Source organism: Bactrocera tryoni, chromosome 1 (assembly GCF_016617805.1).
Source record: "Bactrocera tryoni isolate S06 chromosome 1, CSIRO_BtryS06_freeze2, whole genome shotgun sequence".
Taxonomy (NCBI): domain Eukaryota; kingdom Metazoa; phylum Arthropoda; class Insecta; order Diptera; family Tephritidae; genus Bactrocera; species Bactrocera tryoni.
The window spans coordinates 65,342,236-65,366,241 of NC_052499.1; the positions used below are offsets into that span (position 1 = coordinate 65,342,236).

Genomic DNA, 24,006 nt, shown 5'->3' on the forward strand with positions numbered 1-24,006 from the left:
ATAAATCAAGAATATAGAAATGACAAACTGTCAAATATTGACAAGATTAATTGAAAGGCGCGCAGCCAAGCAAGTGTGGATGTGTTATACATATCATAGAAATATGTACATATGTACATATCAACACACATACACAGTTACATATGTATATGTACACTTGCGTCTGCGTAGGCTGTCTTAAGCGCCAAGAAAACTCACTTGTGATTGTTTAAAGAATTTAGAAAAAATATGTGGCTTCATTATCTTATGTATAGGCATAACAATAACAATACACTTCAACGGCAAGCGTTGTAGCAGCGATTTTCCAATGAAAATATTATGTTCAAATAATAAAACAAAAGCGAAATTCTCAAAAAATAAAAAGAGCAACAATGATCTATATACATAGGTATACATCTGTTTCGCAGCCATGTTCGCTCGCCATAGGCTGGCGCGTACCTATGAACACTTGCAAAAGCAAACAAGATGGCGTATTATGCGGAAAGGTTTGGTTGTGTGTGTGTGTGTTTGTTTGTGTATGCAAATATACTAGCTGTTTGTTTTCATTTGACCGTGTGACAGACGGTCTTTTGGGGCGAAGAGTTATTTTAGACACTGGATTCACACACTCATATACATATGAAACAGTCACATACATACATATGTACATGTATATGCATATATTTATGATATGTGCGCATTTTTTGCGCTTGCTAACTGGCACGCAGCTACGAAATTGAAATATGCGCTTAATAAGCGACAGCTGAAAGCAAAATTTCGCTTTTGATTGCGAAAAGTTCACAGCTAATTAAAAGTGGCGATTACTTCAATTATGAAATAAATTAAAATTTAGTAGAATTCATGAAGTTTATAAGTTTTTTTGAAAAAATCATTGTTTTAATATTTATATTTATTTTTATTTATTTATTTTTTATATATATTTCTTTATTAAATTTTTTATAATTTAGTTTTTAATGAAATGAAAATTTTGTTTTATGGAAAATCTGTTAAGTTTTAATTTTTAATCAATTTATTTCACTATCATTTTTATTTTTTTATTTTTATTTATTTTTAATATATTCTTTAATAAAATTAATAATTTGATTTATTAAAAACTCTGGTAAATTTTGGTTTTTTAAATTATTAATTGTTTTTTAATTTCTTTGTTTTATTTTAATTTTTTTTATTTATTTCTTATTATATTTTTTTTTTTTTAGTTTTGGTAATTTTAAAGCATAATATTTTTTTATCATCTTTAAAATAATACTATATTTTTATTTATTTATTTTATTTATTTATTTATATATTATTTATTTTTTAAATTTATTATAGAACAAGCATTGATTCACAACATTTTAAGTTTATATAGACGTGTCAGTTTATGTTTTTAAATTTTTACACTATGTGTAGAACACATAATATATTTCTTCTGGAAATGCGTCATTAAAATAAAACTTTTTTATTTATTTTTTTATGTTTTTATTTTTAAGTGAAACAATTGATTGCTTGTTTTTTAGTGGTGGCTCAATAGCAGCACACATATGTACATACATAGCATACATATGCACATCTAAAGTCAAATAAAACTTAATCGGAAACCACTTCTTCCTTATATTAGCCATTTTTCTTAACTTTTTGTTACTGCGACGTGCTAAATTATGACTTGTACCTGAGGTCAACACAAGGTGCACGCCTTGCTACAGCTGCAAGTCGCGGGCGGTGTGAGAGCTTGGAGCTTTCTTGAATTCTTTGAGTGCTGGAAGCGGGAAATACAAAGTTTGCAGTGGATTGTTGCTGTTATTTAAGCAGGCGGAAGAAAATTTTGTAATTCTACCAATATACGAAGATTTTCAAAACTCCACATTTTATATATTTTTTTTTGTTATTTTTAGTTTTTATTTGTTTTTGGGTAACAAAGAAATTTAACATGGAATTTTTTAGCATATTTTTAAATAATATTTATTACTTTTTCACTTCGCAAACAATTTTATTTAAGAGATTTGATTAAGAGAAATCTTGTTGTTCCGCCAAAAATGCAAACTATTAAATTTATTGCCATTTCGAAGCATTAAATAATGCATTTTGTATTGTTTGTTTTATTTGCGCTTACTTTATTTGCAAGCTGTCAGCACTAATTAATTAATTAATGCGTGCCACATAAAATAACACGAAAAGACAATTCATTGACTTAAACAGATTACTTTGATTACAAATTGAAACACAAAATTAAGCAGCTATTGTTTGCCTAAGACTTTGGCAAAACAACTATTTTGGGTAAAGAAAAAAGCTGTGTGTACGAATGTTCTCACATATGTATGTATGTATATGTGTATTTGCAGGTTATATGTGCTTCGTTTGTTGACCTTGCAATTTCGTTAAGAAATCTTAAATTGTTGTATATATTATTTATGTGCATGCTTCTGTAAATACATGTATATAAATATTTACCGTTTTTAGCCCCGTGACAATTACGAATTAGCGTTTATTTGCTTTGGTTTCAGGCATGAAATTTATTATGAGCAATCATTGCCAAGTATCAAGAGCGAAAATTGTGCAACTGAAAGCACACCTATACATACATACTTATATATAGTATAACAGTTATCTTACTTATACATATATACTAGTTAACATACCTACATATAACAGTTAACATACCTATGTATATCAGTTAACATGCCTATATATAACAGTTAACTCACCTATATATATCGGTTACCCTACCTACATACAATAGCAATCTTGCACCCAATTTCCACCTATTTTCTGTACATATCTTGCTTATTCATTTGTATCTAATCGATGTGTCTATTTTGGCATGTGGGGCAATGCTATGCTGATAAGATATGCTGTTATGTCCATTAGACAATGCAATACCACGAAATGTTCCTTTCGTAATTAAATGAAAGACAAAAGCTTGAGACGTCACTCATCAACGCCCAGCTGGCGCCACGCGAGTTAAGCCAATTGTCAATAAAATGATTTCCCTCCGCTAATTCTAAGGAATTAAGGTATTTTTGTGGGTTTTTCTCACGCGCCCAATTTTATTTGCTTCCAATATTATTTATCAATTTTTAATGCCACTTGTGTTTACACTATTTTTAATGTATTGCTTGTTGGCGATTTGCTGTGTTTACTCGCAAGTCTTAATTAAAATATATTTAAACAAATCACACAAGTACTTAAGTTAATTTTGATTAAATATGTTTGCGCAAAGCGAGTGGTTTTCCCAAATTGCATATGAAAAATGTAACGGTATTTAAATTTTTTTTCAAGTTTGCTATTTTTTCATTTTCATTCACTTAAGAGCGGTGGCATTTTGATAATTATGGTGATAAGATATTTGTAAAAATTTTTGAGGCTTCGGGGCAACGGTTTGGAGTATACATAGATAAGCGGGACAGATAGTTGGCAGAAACAACGAATGAAATTTATTAAGAAACTGTGGAGCGCAATTGATACTGCTTTAAAGTTGACTGATTTATATTAGTTAAAATTATTTTATTATAAAGGCATAAATGTTAATAGAAAATATTGAAAATTTCGTTTAAAAAGTATTTAATAGTAAAAAATATCCATAAAATTTTGAAACAAAATAAATAGTTTTTTATACAAGTTATGAAATTTGGCAATTAAAATATAAACCGTCAGTTTTTAAATATGAAAAATATTGTAAAGTTTGTCTACAAAAATATTTTTATTGCAAAACAAAAAAAAAATAAAAAAATTAAAATTCAATAGGAATTATGAAATTTTGCACATAAAAAACTCATAATTAATTTTTAAAAATCAAAAATATTCTATTAATTAAAACATAAAAATTAACAAATATTTATATTAAAGAAATAATTTAAAAAACAATAATTTTGGTATAAAATGTAAGATTTCGAAGCAAAATCAATAAATTTTTAAATGTATTAAAAAATTGGTATATAAAATCTTTTCACCAAATATTTGAAATACAAAATAAATATTAAACTATTAAAAAAACACAATTTTTGCTAAAAAAAAATAAGATGTAAACTCAATATATTATATGAATATTACACATACAAAATTTATAGCAAATTTTAAAAAATCAGAAGTTTTCAAATTTTGTTTAAAAAAAATATATTTTACTTGAAAATTGATAAAAAAAACGCAAAATTTGGTCCAAAAATAATTAAATTTTTAATTAATACGAATTATGAAACTCTAAAAAGCTACTGCCAAGACTAAAAAAATTTAAAATATAGCAAATTTAGCTTTGAAATTTTTTTTTATTTGAAAAATAACTAAAAAAAAAATTTAAAATGTTGCAAAATATGGTTTGAAAATATTTTTTATTTGAGAAATAACTTAAAAATATGAGCTTTAGAAATTTCTCAAATATTTGAAGCTCAAAAGCTTGCAAATGACGTAAATTTTTTCTTTGAAAAATAATTTTAAAAACTCGAACTTTGATGCATAAATACGAAAAATACAAATAATAAAATTTGGCACAAATAAAATTTAAAAACCCAAAACATTGTATATTTTGTTTTAAAAATATTTTTTGCTTTAAAAATTCGTTTCAATATCTTTTCCAAAACCACCGAAATGCAAAGCAAAATCAATATTTACATACAACAAAATTATGAAATTCGATACATATAAAATGCAACATCAATTTTACCGACGGCAATTTGGCTCACTTGGCGCACTTTAAGCTCAATCGCCACATTTTCGAATATTTTCAGAAAACCCACAGGCAGCATACTTGTGGCTATTTGAGTTTCTTTAAAGTCAACAAAAACGAAAGAAGACAAACAAAAACCATAAAGCAAACAGTTACAGACTGACTCACTGAATAATGTAGACACAAGCGTATATGTGTATGTACATATGTATGTGAGTGAGTGTGTGAAGAAAAATACATTTTCTAAGCGCAACGCAAATGGCAATGCCCTTTTCGATCTGAGATAAAAATGCGCGTACGCTTCGGTAAATATGTACCGAGCATTACTTATATAGCGCTAATACATACATATACTGTTATATGGCAACAAGCTATGTACACAAACTAATCCTACATTCTTGTGTAAGTGTGTGCTTGTGATGGAAAAGGACTCGGCAAAAGCTCTGGAGATGCTGAATGGAGGGCGAACAAACAAAGAGCGTAAAGATAAGCACAAGGGTTGTACATTTTGCTGGGTGGGGTGAGCGGCAGCAGCATGAATGGCGCACGAAGTTAGATGTTGCACAACTTTATGTAACACACACACACACATGCACACACAAAAGCAGTAAAAGTAAATAAATGTGGCAGCTCGTTGAACTGACCCCACTTCAAAGTAGCTGAAACATACATACACACATATGTACATATACTATTTATATATGTATATTGGCATTTGTATGTGTGTTTGTATTGTATATAGAAAAAGCGCCTGGTTTGGGGTGTTATAATAACACTGGCATATCTTGATGCTGTGCAAGCAAATAAATATAAAAATCTAAAAGTAACCGAATTGGGGCGTGCCACAGAGGGGGGAGAGCGGGTGGCGGGGCTGCATTTGTAGACATTATCTGCCTTGGAAAAAGCATGCCACATTACATTTGGCAAAAAGTCATTTGGGGTAGCAATAAAATGTTGCACAAGCGCCAGGAGACACACACACTAACACACAAACATGCACATATACAGCATTCAAGTGCCAGGCTGCGACAGACAAAAGCTTAGAAAGAGAAATGTTTATATGGCTTACAGCTTCTAATAACAAGCGTCGCAGCGAAGCAAACGCTGGCGGCAGTTGCAGGAAAATTTCTTTATTTTGTAGCACGTTGCATGAAAATGTAATGAAACGAAATAAACTAAAGTAAAGGGAAATTGCTATACTTATGCATACATTTGTTGTTGTTGTTTGGTACTATTGCGCAGGAAACAGCACTCAAATAGAGCAGTGAAGTGGAGCGCACAGCGAGCGATGGCGGCGGTTACAACGGCAAGTCAAGTGGCAATACCATGAGCGGAGCTACGGAGCTTGCAACACATATACACTAGTATATATGTATATGTATATCTAAATAGTAATATGTATATGCTTTAGTATGTATATTTGTGTCGCATAAATAACAGTTTAGTGTCAGGATTTGTGCAGCATTTCGCCTTTGTACTTGTGTATTTGTGCCTTTGTGTCTGTGTGGCATACAAACGAGCGTTGGTAGCAAAATGGATGGTTTTCGTGTGGAAATGGCACGTATCTGGCGCAAAAATTTTCTCTATCAGATTTTACGTGGGTATCAGCTAGCATCTACTTTTGCATAATACGAGATAGCATAGAGATGTGCGCGACAGAGATAAGATGTCTATTTTATGGGCGCGATTCAGTGTGTGTGTGTGTGGGTATAAGGGAAGTACTTACTACATAAATTAACTACAAACACTTGAGGAAAATTGGGTGGCTGCACATATACATACATACTAGATACATATATACAATATATATAATATACTCTATCTTTGTATGTATTTACTATTTTGTATATATTTGCAGTGTGATACTTTGTATAATGACGCAGTGGACTTAGATTCTGAGTTATGTATATAGGAGTCTTTTATGGTATGTAATGATTTTTGTGCTTTCTTAGTGTTTGTAAGCTTAGCATTTTATTTAGCAGGACAGTGTTGGCAGTAAATAGCTTATATTTGTTGGCAAAGCGAATGGACGCGCTTATATTTGGCAATTTTATTCTAGACATTGTCACTTTTTGTGAGATAGTTTGTTGTGCGGGCAATAAGCACCCTAGCTATTTATAATCGAGATATATCTTGCAACATTTTTAGTTAAAATTACCTTAAACGAGAAGTAGAAGAAGCTCTACTGCTCTTCACAGGTGCCTTATTCGTAGCATAAAAGTTTATAAAATATCTTTTTCCCGATATTGATAAGACAGTTTGTAAGGCAGTTAATTGTATCGGTAAGATCTGAGAAATATATACGGAGATTGTAGCGTTGCCTTGGATAATATTCTGTGTCAAAAGTTGTGAAGATATCTTGTCAAATAAAAGAGTTTTTCGTACTAGAACTTGAGTTTGATCGGCCAGTTTGTATGGCAGCTATATGCTATAGTCGTCCGATCAGAGCCATTTCTTCGGAGAATGTAGCGCTGCTGTAGGCAATAATTCGAGCCAAATTTCGTCAAGATATCTTGTCAAATAAAAGTTCGTACAAGAACTAGAGTTTGATCGGCCAGTTTGTATGGCAGCTATATGCTACAGTGATCCGTTCTAAACAATTTCTGCGCAGATTGTACCATTGCTTTGGAAAATAATCTATGCCAAATTTCATGAAGATACCACGTCAAATAAAAAACTTTTCCATACAAAAACTTGGTTTTGATCTGCCAGTTTACATGACAGCTATACGCAATATGAAATTTACAAAACAAAACATTTTTTTTTCGTAATTTTATCTTTCGTTTGCTATGGGTTTCATTTTGCTATGATTCTTATTGCTTTAACAATTATATAGGTTAGAGATTAGGTTAGTTATAACTATATATACTCTAACCTATACTCTAACCTATACTCTATTGCATCAGAGATCTATTCCTATATATTTTGTATATTGTTAAAAGTTCGAGCAGTAGCTTCCAAAATCAATTTTTATTTATATTTCTAACACAAATGTAAAATTTTTACTCGATAATCACTGCAAATTCAATATTTATTACTTTTAACTCCCTCTAAACCCCTAAAAAGAAGTCCAATAACTTTTATCGATTTCTCTACATTTTCTTCGGTGACCTTGAATTTTAAGTTTCACAAAAAAAATTAAGAAAAAACCATTTATTATCAAAAGCTTGATGCTAGCATATCCTGCCAACACCAAACAGGATACATTCAAAGTCATTCAGCAAGCGCACAATTGCGCAAGCGACAGGCGCAAGTAACGGTGCACACAAACGACGAAGGCAACAAAGTAATCAACGAACTTTGAGCAATTCAAGCGAATTTATATAGTCAAGCGCATTTAATATGCACAAAATGCCTATAATTTTATGCGGACATTTGCATTTAGTAGCCGTTGCAGCGTGGCAGGAGTAAAAGAAGTACGCAGACATGCAGACAAAGTACTTACCAACATACTAAGTTTCTATAAGCACACGAAGGCGAAATGCAGGGTTCACCTGCTGCAAACGGTTATGAAAGGACCACTCCTAGCCTGTTACACATATGCACATGTCTGTGTGTGTGTGTGCGCGCGCAGGCGAGCATGTCCTGCCATCGTGTAAATGTTATGCGAAAATTAATGCCAAACAACAAAAGCTAACGCTTTGTGTTACATGATAGGCTAAATTCATAAACATATATGTGTGCTGGACTTTAATGTTGCATTTGTGTGTGTGTGTGTGTGTGTGTGTGCGTGTTTCGAAAACAATGCGAGCGTGCCTGGCAGACATCCATTTCCTCGTCAGTCGTAATAGAAAAGAGTGCAAAACAAAGAAATCAAATGAAATATTTACAGCAAAGTTGCTAAGGCACACTAAAAACAGTTACTGAAACAAAAAACAACAACAACAATCATAAAAGCTTTACAAAAACGGCAGCATATAAAATTAGTGGCAGCAGAAATGATGAAAAACGAAAACTTGGCAGGAAATTTATTTAGTTTTAGTAGCCGCTGGTCGCCAACAATATAATAAATTGCGTGTTTGTTGTTGCTTTTAGTGTGGTTGTTGAGCTGCGCGTGCGATTTCAGCAGCTTTGGCAGCAATGACAAATATTAATGACAATCTTCTGGCTTTACTGCAGAAAAAATTACAAAAAAATTACACACACATACACATATACAAATATATATATATTTACATGAAATGTGCATAAATATGTAAGCATAAATGTGAAAATGCCAACTGCTAACGAAATTGCTTGATGTGGTGTATTGTGGCTGCCACATGCGTGCGTTGCGTAAAGGTGTTGCATGTTGGCGTGTATGCCACACATTCAGCGCAACTATTCGATACATTTTTGTTGTTTTGTTTTTTGTAATTTTCTATTTATACAAAATCCTTTTTTGTTTTCACACCCTCCAACCATCAATCGCTGGCCGTCTTATGGCACTTCGTATAACCCTTTTATATAATTTATGTGACACACACATACAACTTATACCATACATACCTAAAACAGTTATACAAATGCTATATGTATATATATATATGTATATCTACATGACCATGTTCATTTGTAAAACTCATTGACCACACTTTTAATGTGCGACATTTGTTTCATTGATTTCACCTTAATTTTATATGCGTGCGATGGCGCTGCATTTCTTCGATACTCATGCTATTTGTTCTTGTATGCTTGTATGTCTGTTTGGCGGGTGTGTTAAGGTGTATTTTTAGCGCTTGGCATGATTTGTAGGCGTGTGCTGTGTAAGTTGGCAAGGTGTCGGTGGACTTATGACATTTGTGGTGTGGGTAAGGTGTGCTTTAATCAATACAATAACTCACAATACTTGAATAAAACTAATTATGTATGTGTGCATAAGTGTATGTACACGTGTTGTGTAACTGTGTTAGCTAGAAATCAATTCATTAAATGGCGCTTATAGCATGCTTTGACTCACTTTCTGCATATTAATGGCTTTAGCGAGAGCGGGAGGCTTAACAGGGAAATAAGTATTTATTGTATATTTTTATATACTTGTATATCGTCACATAAAATGCAAAACAACGTATCTTAAAAAAAAAAAAAAAAAAACGAAAATCGTTGACAGATATAATAACCAATCTATAACCATTTTATTTATTTATTATAGTGTATGATAACCAATATATCACCATTTCATATCCAAAACTCAAACTTTGTTTCAGTTTGAGTGGTTTTTAATTTCCTTTTTCTTTCGTCCGCAAAGTTATGAAAAGTGATGTAACGTTATTTTGTACTTTAGGTGATAATATGTAGTTATATATGGTATGTATATTCCTTAAAAATCGTTTGAAGCACTTTGAACGTAATTAAAGATGCACAAAAAATATATAAATAAATGATATTATTTACTGTTATACATATTTAAAAAAAAATGGAATTTAAAAGGATATTCTTTTTTTATATTTTTTTGGCTTGAAAATTAATCCCATGCGATTTTTTGCCGGTGCTTTAATTAACTAATAAATTGATATATATATTTTTTCTGACTTGCATATATACATATATTATAATCACTTTCAAGTCCGAAAGACGTTTTTCTAAAGGTTTTCAGTTTTTTCAGAGGGATTTCATTCAGTAAATAAATAAAAAATATTTTCTTTAAAAAATTCAATGTATAGGGTTTTTCAATAGGGCACTACAAAAGCAGACCGCTAGGGACAGCAAACGACGCCATAATTTTTCTCGCTCTTTTGACATTTCTCTTTAGTAAAGTTTGACATTTCATCGTAGAAATATAGCCGATCCAACAACGAGTCAAAATAATTAAAATTTCCTACCGAAATTCGAAGTCAGTGGGCTCAACTTTAAGACTTACTTCAATAAATTACGATTAATTTGAGAAAAAAATGTTTAGGTAAGGATTGGTCAAAACTATGATTTTTTGGCAAAATGGCTTTTCCCAATTTTTTTGTTTTAATTTGCGCTTTAAATTGACTTAAACGATCGATAATATATATTATTTTCACTCGATTATTACTTGACAAATATATCTGTTAAAGTTATGGCCAAATATCTAGTCGATCGATTTATGCCTTTCGAAGGCATTTTTTTCATAGACTCTGAAAGCAGTTTTTCGAGAAAAATGCGTTTAAAGTTTTGGCAGCCGAATTCACCCTTATTACAAATACGCTCATATATCTCAACCTATTCACCGGATTAACGCTTTTGGCTAATATTCTCAAATATATGTCCACTCGATATTTATGCGAAAAAATGCTGAAAATTCGCAAGTGCATATAACCCCTTAGTCACTCTTCTTTAGTAGAAAATTTTAAACACTTTCTATTTACAAAAAACCCTATAAATTATTGCCGCATTAGCACATGCCTTTAAAATTTTATTGCTTTATCGGTGGATTGCACTAAATTCACTACTTAACTGCCTTGAAAAAAGTACTCAATATTCCATTATTTTTACTGAAACGCCTCTCTTAAGGTAAACGAAGCGAACAAAGCTAAGAAAAACAAGTGGAATCGTTAAGAGGACAAAACGCGCCGCTTAAGTAAAGCAAATAAAAAAAATAAAGAAGGAAAAAACGAACAAAAAAGCTAAAACTTAAAGAAAACGAGAAAAAACAAAGAACAAATTAATATGATTAAGAATCAAAAAAATGATAATAATAAAAAGAGGATACTCAAAACTAAAAAGCTCAAAAAGAAAATAAAAAGTTCAAAAGGAAAAGGAAAAAATATTTTATCAAAATAAGAAAAATTAAAACAACAGCAGCAAAAAATGCTAACTCTTTCATACATATTTAGCCACGCAACGGCTGCAAAACGAACGTGAGGCGTAACGAATGATGCAGCCAACCGCCACCGGTATCGTTCATTTTTAATTGATCTTTCATAAAGTGGCGTTGTTGCATCCTATTTGGTTGTTGTTGCATTTATTTTGGCTTATTTGCTTAAAAACTTAATTTGGTTGTTGTTGTTTTTTCTAGTGGAACTTTTAAAATAATTTTGTTGTTGTTGTTTTTGCTTTTGGAATTTTTTTAAATTTATTATTGTTGTTGTTTATGCCATGTTTAAGAATTTTGTTTGAATTGAGAATTTTGTTGTTGTTGTATTTGCTTTTGGAATTTTTTAAAATTTATTATTGTTGTTTTTGTTTTGATACAGTTTTTAGTTGCTGTTGTCTTTTTTTCATTTATATGTTTCAAAAATTTTTGTTGTTGTTGTTTTGCGATTTTTTTTCAATTTATTCTTTTTTTTAATTTATTATTATTATTTTTTATTTATTTATTCAGCACATTTTGATTAATTTATTATTATTTTTTTGTTTTGATACATTTTTGTTGTTGTTGCTCCTTTTTAAATATACTATACTACATCTTAAATCTTCAATAACTGCTTCAAGCGCCTCCGATCTGATTATTTTCCTTTACTGCATTCCTGCCTGCGGATCAGCGCCAACAACATACACAAAAACAATTGCCCAAATTATTTTGTCTTAACAAGATCTATCGTCAGCTGTGCTTGCTGCTGCTGACTTGTCGCGTCGGCTCGTCATTCGCGGCACATGGTCGCTGGAATATTGACAGACGCGCTGCTTTGCGGGCGAAACTCAATTTTGAAGCTACGAAAATGAAACGCAAATGTATGTATGTTTGTGTATGTGTATATGCACATCATGTATGTGTATCCACTTTGTCGCTTGTGCACTTTTCGGCGCAATAACGCCCCACATGTTGCGACGGCGGCGGCGGCGTGGCGTTCAGTCTGTCGCCTGCTCACTTTTGGCGTTTCGCGTTTTGCCGCGTGCAACGAACCCTTTCACGGCTGTGGCTAAATATTTAAAGATTTTTGATTTTAATTCGCTGCAACCTGTTCGCCTGAGCGCGCTGGCATTGATTGTGAATTTTTGATTTATTATAAGCGAATGCCTGCATTAGGGCGGCGAATCCTTTATCGTCGTCGCTGGTTGCTAGCTCCGTCATGCGCGTTTCTTTTAACTTTGGTTTACGCGTTATTCAGCACATTCTGATTAAGTGCGCGCTATTGATGAGCATCGATTTTTATTTCAGAAAGTTTTTTTTTTTAATTTTTCGTTTCCATTTTAATGCCTGTTAATGCAGACAGTTAATTTTTGGCGTTACTGCCCACATGTGGTCCGTCGTGGTTTTATGCCAATATATTAGTGGCTGCTTAAGAGCCTCACCTCGCATATTCCCACGGTTTTTGAGCGAGGCAGCATACAATAACAACCAGAGTGAAGCCAAGGAAGCCGCAGCGCACGAATATGACATGCTACGCTGTGCCATGCGGCGTCTGAGATGTGTTAATTTCCAGTTTAATTTGTTGTTAAATCGAAGTTAAGCGACACATAGCTGCGGTTGTGTGTTTATAGGATTCTGTTCGACTCTGTTTCCCCTTTTTTAATTTTTTTGTTTATATATATTTTTTTAAAATTTTTTTTGCAGCGTCAATTTCGTGTAAATTGTAACACATTCCGCGCCATCTCTTTAATCACATGGCATATAAATCCTCAATATCACCACTCAAATATTCTTATATGCCCACTGTTTACAAGCTGCATGCGCGCGGCGTAACTCGACATACAAGTTTGCTGCTTAAGTCTTTTGTTTGCGCAGCGCGTTCGACAAATGCAGCGTTTAGAAGCGCGCCGCGCGTGATAAGACAAAATTTGTTATGATTTCACGCCACATAACAGCTCTTTTAACACATATCAGCGGCAACAAAGGCGCGCAGTGATTTGAAAAATATCGATAGAGAAAAAAATTATGCCGAAATGATATGGAAAATTACTGATTGGCCTGCGCGCGTTTGCCAATGATTGCGCGCGCGCGCTCAAATAAGCAAACAAACAAACAAGCAAGCAGGAAAAGGGAGTTTAATAAGCCATTTACCATTTTTCATTTTTTAGTAATGCTTTATGGGTGCGTGTGTTTGTGTGTGACATGAAGTGGCATGTTAGAAAGCATTTGAGCGCAAGCGCTTTGTGCACCTTCGCCATGACGTTTCAAAATTTTACTCACAACTCATATTTATTAGTGTATTTTTTCGGGTGAGTTTTTGGAGCGTCAAGCGCGGCGCATGAAACACAGCTGGAGCTGGAGCGTGTTTCGGTTAGGCGTTTTTGGTACATCTTTGTATGCTTCTTAGAACAGTGGGGGTGCGTAAAAAGCACGTGTTTAATTAACGCCTGGGCTAAGCATGTTCAGGCGTACGACTTCATTATCGTTACTCACAGAGTTATAAAGCTATGATAGTAATTTGTATATATAAATAAAAACAAAAGTTTGTAGTTGTTATTGTAGAATGCGGAATGATTCGCCAAATTAAGTATTGCAAGCCATTGACCAGCAGAAAAACGAAACGAAAAGATTTATTTTTTACTACAAAATATGTATGCTCAAATCGTTTGTTTGTCAATTTTTATATAATGAAAGCTTTGAACTATACTTGTAGTTAACACAAAAGTGAAAGCTTTTTAGTGTTCATAAATAGCTTTGGAGCTTTCATATATGGCTTTTTTAGAGTCCTTTATTAATAGTCGGGAAAGGCTTAGAATGAAAACCCCTTCAGAGCTTTCAAATCGCAATTTTTCGAACTTTCATATCTAGGTAGGTTTTATTAGAGGCTTTCAGAAGCAGTTGGAAAAAGTTTGGAACCCTTTTAGAGATTTTTTATATCAAAAGCTTTGACTTATAATTGGCATGGAAAGTGAAATATTTTGAGTTTTCATATAAACTTTTAATTATTGCCTTTCATTTACAATTGGTAAAAGTTTGGAATGTAAGTCCTTTCAGAGCTTTCGTATCGAAATATATTTTGAGCTTCCACATGTGGGCTATTTTTAGTTATTATTGCCTTTCGGAAACTTAGAAGCTTTTGTATTGTATAATTTTTAGAGCTTTTGTACATTTAAAGCTTGTTTTTATGAAAGCTTTCATTACTATTTACACAACGCACATGTATGGTATATGTAAATTTAAAGCTTTGATTTATATTTGGCACGATTGAGAAAGTCTTTATAGATGTGTGTTTGCTTTTTATTACCTCTCCTGTCAAATAAAGCTTAGGCGGAAAGTTGTTAAGTGCTTTCGTAGCTTTAAAGTTTTTTATTATGAACGTTTTTTCAACCATTTACAAAGAAAAATATTTAAAACTTGTTAAATTAACTTATGAACTATGTTTCTTTAAGGTTTGAGGGTATTCTTTTTAGAAAATGGATCATGTCAACTACAAATGATAATGATTGTATGGACAAAATTCGTTTTAACCATAAAGAAATATGAAAATACTGAAAGTTCTTGCTATTTCAAAAGCTTTGTTGCAGCTATGAGAGCTTAAGTATACATAGAAATCATAAATATGTAGGTAATATTCGATTTTAAAATTAACATAAAAGCCGAAAACACTTACATTAGTGGTTGTATTAATAAGAGCGCAGCTTTCACATACGAAAGCTCAATACAAAAAAGCTGCAATATGCATTTAAAGAGTAAATTAAAGAAACAACGGTATTAAAATTAGACAAAAGTTCAAAATATATTTATAAGTAGTACCATTATTGAAAGCAAAGCTTTCATGAATGAAAGTTCAATACGAATAAGCTTAATAATGCATTTAACTACTCAATTTAAACAAAAATCTGTAATAAAATTACAAATAAATACTAAAAATATAGTTGTAAGTGAAACCATTTATAAAAAAAGCTTTTAGACGTGAAAGCTTAATACGAAAAAGTTTAAATATTCATTTTACTAGTCAATTTAAATGAAAAACGGTATTAAAATTAAAAAAAAAATGTTCAAAATATAATTGTAAGTGGGGCTATTAATAAAAAAAGCGTTTAGACGTGAAAGCTTAATACGAAAAAGCTTAAATATTCATTTTACTAGTCAATTTAAATAAAAAACGGTATTAAAATTACAAAAAAATGCTCAAAATATAATCGTAAGTCGGACCATTAATAAAACAAAGCTTCTACACATGAAAGCTCAATACATATTTCATTAGTTTTTCTAAAGCCGTTTTTCTTGTCATATTTATTACTTCGATTACTTAATATCTCAAGCGCTATACATTAGCATATGCCATTGACAAGCGTTTTCCGCTCACGTTTAGGCAAGAAACATAGACGCTTGCAAAAAAGAAAAAAAAAGAAACAAGTATAGCAATTCTGCTAAATGAGCGTTTAAGGCAGCATTAACTATGTGAAAATGTGCAGTTCAAACAACAATGTACGTCATTGTATTTACTAATTGTTGTTGGTGTTGTTGTTGGCAAAATTCATTCATCGCAGCTGTGCAGCTGCATGTCGGCGCGGCTGCCGCTGCGGCATTCATTTTTTCCAGTTATTACTTCAAAGAAATCTTTTAATTCATTATTGTTTATTGCTGGCCGCTTATTGTAAATTTGTTCAGCGTTTACAGCATAAGTCACGAATTTAATTTGCTTGCTGAGTTTTAGTAATTTATGGGTTTTGTAAAAATAAACAAGGCATAAGAGATTAAAATTGTTAAGAAAAAAATCGCCGTCATTGTTTTATAAATTATAAACAGTTTAAGATGCGTCAGCGGCAATAAAAATTTGCATATTTCTTTACATGTATACATATATGTGTATGTAATTGGGTTTTGTTTCGACGGTTAAACGCTTTGAAGCGAGTTTGTTGCGTTGAATTAACGGGAAGTTTAATTGAAGTATGCACATGAAGGCCGCAGTGGAGGAGTGCATTGGTGATATTTACTTTATTGTCTGGTAACTTTATAGTTTTTATGGATTATAAAAAATTATATTGTTAATATAGGAAAATATTAATAATAACAAAAAAAAAAGAAAAAAAACTTTTTTCTTAAAAAAATCGAAAAAAAAATATTTATCACTTCATGGAATTATAAAAATGTTTAGTATTTTAATGCATATTTAATATTAAAAAATATTTTTATTATTTTTTGGCGTGAAATTATTTAAGTTTTATTTAATATTATTTGTTTTTGGAAAACTGATTTTGAAATATTTAATTATTTCTTTTCAAAATTATTGAGATTAAAAAACAAAAAAAAATATATTTTTTATTAAAATTTTTATGTGAAATGATTATTTATTATATATATATTATTTATATATTTCATAATTTTGCTAATTACATATTTATTTCAATTAAATTTTTATATTTTTTGTTAAATTTTGGTTTAAAAAAAATGGTTTTTTATAATATTTTGCTTTGTATAACAAGTTTTCTGTGAAATTATTATTTATTTGCTATTTAAAATAATATCATAAATTTGCTCTCACATATTTTATTTGAAAAGATTATTTATAATTTTTTAATATTATTTATTTCAATAAAAGTTTTTTTTTTTATTAACTTGTGTCTTACAAAAAAAAAAAATAATAAATAGTTTATACTTTCTATAAAGTTCTGGTGCAGAAAAATTATTTATTAAACATTTATTTATTTTATACAAAAAGTTATTTTATGTTTGCTACTAAAATTTTTTTGTGAAATTATTATTTATTTAATATTAATAATTATTTATTTCATTTAATTTTTTTTACATTTGAAATTAACATTTTTACGCAAAATTATTATTAATTATTAATTTGATTTAATGTATGAAAATTACGCAAATAATTTAATATTATTAATTAAAAATATTTTTCAACTTTTTGTTGTTGTTTTAATTTTAAATAAACCTTTATATATTTAGTTAAAATTTGTATTCAAAAAAATATATTTTATTTTCTATAAAATAAATAATTATTTATTAAAAATTTATTTTTATAATTTATTTAGGTTGTATAATAAGTTATTTTAATTAATTATTAATTTAAATAATTATTTTTTTATTTGAACAGAAAACAATATTATATATTTGATGCTAAATTTTTTTGAGAAATTATTTATTTATTACTAATAAATATTTATTTATTACTAATAAATATTTAGTAATTTAATTTTAATTTTTTTACATTTGAAATTAAAATTTTAAGTAAAATTATTATTTTTTATTAATTTTATTTAATTTGTGAAATTTAAAAACCATGTCTAAAATTTAAAAAATTTAAATTTTTTTTAATTAAACTAAATTAAGCGTTGTTTTTGTATTTTCTTCCTTCAATTTACAGTTAGAACTTTCTCACCTTGACCGCCTACAGAAAAAAATGTCAAAAATTTTTTGTTCTCAATTTCACAGCACAACACTCGCCAACAATAAATTTGAAACTTTTTAGTAAAAAAATTTAGAACTTTGCACATTTACAAATCACTAGCGCACTTAACTGTCCGAAGACTGCGCCTAAGGGCCGAAAACGCCAAAGTTTTTCCACAGAAAAAAAAAAACTTTTGTTTGCTAGTGTTTGTAAAGTATTATACATATCTGTATATAAGCACACACACACACCGACACACTTGCACACCAATGGAGTGTTGGTCAAGCGAGTCAAGGTGAGCGCACAGTTCACCTTCTAAGTCATGCTAAAAATCAATTGTTTACGCGCATACCGACAAGCGTGCTGCCTGCCTACGGCCAATTTCCGCCCCAAAAGCCCTAAACACAATGCGAGAAAAGAAGGCAATAAAAAATCATATAACACTGCATATATTTTTATGTATGTATAGTATATGTGTAAATTTTTTTTTAGTTGTGGAGAAGTATGCAAAATACTCTCGCTTTTCTCTCGGCGCGACGCTGGCAGCAGCAGCGCGCATAGCTTGACTGGCGTTAAGTGTAATTACAATTTACCTCTGAAAATATTCTAAGCTAAATGTAAGCGCACACAGTTATATGCATATGTATGTATGTTTGTGTAAGTCGCCGAGGTCAGTTAAGTCAGCTGTGTGGGTAAGGCTAAGGCAATTGCTATTCCGGCCGGACGTTTGTGCTATTTTTTGTTGTTTTTTTTTCCACCATTTTTTTGCGGCCACAAAGTTAAGCGAGTAAAATCTATACATATGTGTATATGTTTGTGTGAAAAATGTGAAAAAATATCGAAAAAGCGAAAAATCTTCGCGAAAATGCATTTTTGCCTCACAATTAAACGTAATTATTGAACAGCTTGCAGCTAAGTAGTTGTTGTAATATTCCTCACTGCCTGCTACATTTTGCATATGCAAATCGATAAGCGCAAATAAATGTGCAAAAAAACAGTGAATAGCAACAACAATAAATGATTTAGCGGCACAATGCCACACAGAACCGAACAATGCGAATGTTTGTTGTCAAGTTTTTCTGATTTTTGTTGTTGTTGTCTGCATTTTAATCTATGTATTTCTGCCTTAAGTCAAAACACATTGGCAAGTCTAAGGAAAATTGGAACAATAAGCAACGATACATAATTATACTATACTATGTATGTATGTATGTATTTTCCCCGTGTCAATATTGTTGCTTACATATTTCTTGAAAAAAGCATTGAAAGCTTAAGAAGTGCAGCGCTTTCGGCACTTTATAGCATTCTTCGACAACGTAAAACCGGTGCATAATTTTGGGTGTGGCTGCGGCGTGGTCAGCAAACTGAAACAAGTTAAGTGTTAATGCAAAAATAATGAAATAATTGTTCGATAATACTATATCTGAAATGGAAAGCTCTTGAGAGCGGTTTACTTGAGTTTAAGTTGAAATATAAATACTCATTATTTTTTCTAAACAATTAAAAATATTGTATTGAAAAAATAAAGCTCGTGCCTGTGTGAGAGAATTTTAAAAAACTTCAAAGCTTTTGAAAATCAGTTGAAGCAAGTTTTCTATGACTAACTTATAATTAAATTTAACAAAGAAAAAACAAAATAAGCTTTCGAAAGCTTCTAAGGCGTGTGTTTTACATGAAATTAAATTGTAATCTTGGTACACATATAAATTTCAAAACAATTACAAATGAAAAATATTTTCTAATGAAAGCTCGAGTGCGCTTAAAAGCTTTTTTAAAGCTTTGGAGCTTTGGAAATTCATTAAAAAAAAGGTTTTTATAACTTAGAATGCTTAAAAGTAACAAACAAAACAAGTTTTCGAAAGCTTTGATGGAATTTAAAAATTTGAGGCTCCAATTGCAATGCAAACTTTCAAAAATAAAAACTGTAACAAATGTAAAAAAATAAACTAGATGAAATATTTTAATAAATTGCGGGTACACAGTAGTAGCATAAACTCTTTAAGAAAATGTATAAAAGCTCTAGAAATGCTACGTTGTCAGATATTATAGATTTGGCTGTATTTGCATACTTGTATATAAAAAGTCAATGTCTGCTTGTAATTTTCAAATCGATTTCAAAGAGTTTTGATTTTTATGTACAAAAGCTTTTTAAAAACTATAATAAGCTTTCATGAGAGATCTGAAAGAGAACTTCTAAGCTTTCCTTAAAGTTCCTAAAACAGAGTAGAGCCTTTTACAGATTTCACATGTATTCAAGAAAAAAAAGTTTATATAATGGGGCTTTTTGAGACCGTAACAGTGTTCAACACAATATTATAAGCTTTCATTAAAACTCGAAAAGTAGACCTTCTGAGAGATGATTACGTTGCCTAAAGTAGGGTAAAGCTTTTTAAAGCTTTCTTTAATAACCAGTAGTATATAAATAAAGCTTTTCAAAACCGCAACAGCGTTCAACAGGTTATCATTAGCTTTTATTAAATTTCCGAACGTAGAGCCTCTGAGCTTTCATTAAATTTCCCAAAACAGAGTACAACTTTTGAGAGTACTCAACAAATAACAGTTTGTGTAATGAGACTTTTTGAGAATAAGAAAGCTTTCAAGACATAATCATTAGCTTTCATCAATAATCCTGAAAGTTGACAGAATAGAGGTTTTTGTAGTTGTCAGCAATATTCAAGAAAAAATACTTAGTTGTAAAGTTTGATTTTAATTTTTAACCCTAAAAGCTTTCTAAAGCTTTAATATCAAAAATTAATTAAATTTAGTAGTCAACAGGGTTAGTTATACATTCCAACCTATGGTATTTAGACAAAACCCTGGCAAACACGAACTCTAAGTCACTTCATACTTTCAAGCGGTAAAAACACGTGCTTACATTGCGGCAGCAGGACCACACGGATGTGGAGCATTCGAGTTTGCTGCTTAAGAACTTGTTAGCTGTGGTTTCCACAGACAACACACTCACACATATGTACATGCATATAAGAATTTATTTAAATTTTCATTGAACTTATTTTTTCACTTCAATTGTAATGTTTTTATTGTCGCGCTTCACCTTAGATATATTGCCTTTTCGGCGTTTTTGCTGCCACAGCATTTCAAGTTCAGCGGCAACAAAGTGCCGCCTTGACTTTTCAGCTTCCTATGCCTTTGCATAAATACCCATATGTTTGTATGTATGCATGTATATGTGGTGTAGGTTGGACGCTGCGATCAATACAATGCCAGTCAAATATGTAGTCAGCTTGACCATTTGCCTCGCCTGGTGGCAGTTTAGTGGGGTCCACACGACAACTGGACGGCTGGCTAGCTGAATGGCTTGGCTTGGCTTGCCACCCAGACTCTACAAGCTTTTTATTTATAAGCTCAAGTGTTTATACTAAACATCCGTAAGTATGTGTATGTGTGTGTGTGTGTTTGTGCGCAGTTATGCTGAGCAAGCGAACAATTGAATTGCATATCAAATTGACTTAACGACATGACAGTAGTGTGGCCATTGATGTGGAGCATCCTGTTGTGGCACAATAAACCAGCACGCCACACACAAATATACATATATGCAAAAGTTTATATATGTATATATACATGTGCACATATTTTTAGTGGCCACAAGCAGTTGGTGGTGGCAATAGCAAGTCGCAAGAGTCGCGCAGTTGCAGTTAGGCGCAGTTTGAGGCAAGTGAATCTGGAAGTGGGCCCGACGCGTTTAATGCTAATGATGTGCAGTTGACATTGGGCTGGAGTTCATTTAGTATTTATAGGAAAAGAGTAGTGTTAGAGACGCAGTAATGCTGATACACATGCATATACACATACCTACTAATATAAACATACATATGTATATATAAGCATACTTAAACCTCGGCATGACTTAATTTACATACAAAAACAAATTGAAAAAACTTAAAAAATTAAAAAAAAGTTTTAAAACAATTAAGCGCCTACTCCTACAGCCCCAAATACAAGTCGCACAGCTCTGCACCCCGCTCACCCAAGACTTGTGGCATTCCGTTGCACATAAAAATCACAGCATAAATTTTAATTTGTTGCATATTTTGTCAACAGCATTAAAAATGTCAACAAAAATCAACAAACCCTAAATATCCAGCTGTGAATTTCTTGGGAATTCCCTCATAAGCATAATGCGAGCAGCGCATGGGCGCACCGGCGACCGAAGAGACGACGAACGACGCAACGAGCAGAGAAGAAACTGATAGGCGGTGTTGCAGTGCATGTATGTGGGTCTGTGTGTGTGTGAGGAGACGTGGAAGATGAGCAGGGTAGAGAATTATGTTGCAGAAGGTGAAGCTGAAGATCGGCCGTTGACGCCAACGCGCATGCGCGCCATTCAGCGCCAGCATATAACGTAGAAGGTACGTTGTGTTGTTGTTTTTGTTATTTTTATTGATGGTAGATATATGTTAATGTAATGCAATCAAATGCGTACAATTTAAATGCCAATAACAGGGGAATCAACGCTGCATAGAATGCTAAGCGCAAGCACATACCCCGCACATACACCTATACATATGTATGTACATATACATACATATGTATGTGGAAATGTGTGTATGTAGAAATGTGAAAAAATATAAATATGTAGCCATAAACATATTAATATTCGTTGCTTGCGGTGCAGCATGCAACAAGGTGGGAAAGTGTACCTCCTGCGTGAGCGTGAAGCTGTCGATTGCTGACTAACGCCCAGCACGCTCACACACATACATGCATATGCATATAAAAACACTTACTCACATACATACATACAGGTGCATGCGTGTACACGCTAATAGACCAATTTATGTTATTTTGATAGCCTTAAAATTTTTACTCCCATACCAGCTGGGCTCCACTCAGCTCCAAGCTGCATGCAGCAGTTGGTGACGCAGCATCCCTGCAGCCAGGGCCATTGCCACAATTTCAAGTAGCAGCAAAGGCGCTCAGGCCTGGCGCTGCTTAGTGAGAAGATTGCTGTTTTATAAAGGTTATGTGTTGTGTTGTTGTTGTGCTTGTTGTTGTTGTAATGTTGATTTGGTGCATTGATTTTGTGATTGCAGCGGTTTTTGATGTAGTTGGCGCCACTGGTCGAGTAGGCAGCACTGTGGCGCGCTTATCGCTGATCGCAGCTAGGCGATAATGTCTGGATCTGTTAGAAGGCATGTACTGTCAAGTAGATGTGGCTTAAATGAGTGCAGTCGTCTCACTGCCTTAATTGGTGTGTGTGAGTGTTTGTGCGTATCCCACTCATTTTACAGATGTAAATGGCAGATATTAAGACTTCTACGACTTGCTGACTTTTTGGGTTTTAGTTTTTTCTTTTATATTTTTATATATTTCTTGTAATTTTTCAGATATCTGGCTATTACTGCAGCTGTGTTGTTGTTGTTTATGTTCGTGTTTCGCTGCTGTTGACATTGTGCAGCTCAGTCTTTTATGTTTGTTGTGATTTTCTTTACTTTTTGTCTCTTTTATCTTTAATGTTTTATTGTGTTACCCGATTTGTTGTTGTAATTTGTCTGTGCGTAACAGTAAATGAGCGCGTAATGATTGCGACCGCGTTATTTTTTCTCCTTGTCTCTGTTTTCTTCTAGACAGCGCACAAGTCCATAAATTGTAAATTGAGTACTTATTATTAAATTTTGGATTTTCTGAGAACTTTATACAAACGCACATACATATACATATATACTACATGTATGAGTGTATTATATGTCGTGTTTTGGAATTTGTAGACGATTTATGTGCATTTAAACTAATAATTATTGATATTTTTTTGAAGGTGAGTATATTAAAGTGAGGTTAAGACAAGATTGCGTGGAAATGGTTAACGGTTATCAAAACGCTTTTATCTCAACTTTCAGCTATTTTCATAGCTTATTCACCATATTTTTGGACAATAAAATAAAATCATTGTTTTGTTGAACTTTGCTGAATTAGCTGTCATGCAAAAATTGTTTACTTAAAGAATTTTGTTTTTTGTTTTATAATAATTTATGAAAAAAATTAGTTTAACTTAAATTAAATAAAATTAATTTAATTAAATTAAAATTACATTTTTAAATAAAATTACAGTTTTTTTAAATAAAAAATTTGATTACTGTATAATAATTTATGAGAAAAATAATTAATTAAAATTAAATTAATGAATTTAATTAAATTACAATTAAATGCTTTAATTAAAATATTCGTTTTAGTAAAAATTATTAATAATTTCTGAAAAAAATT

At 31.6% G+C, this 24,006-nt stretch overlaps 1 protein-coding gene across 2 annotated transcripts in view; it reads right to left on the reverse strand.

Annotated features, from left to right (window-relative positions):
• Positions 1-24,006, reverse strand: part of LOC120766874 (GATA-binding factor C) — a 124,087-nt gene that overhangs the window by 24,269 nt on the left and 75,812 nt on the right. The window lies entirely within an intron of this gene.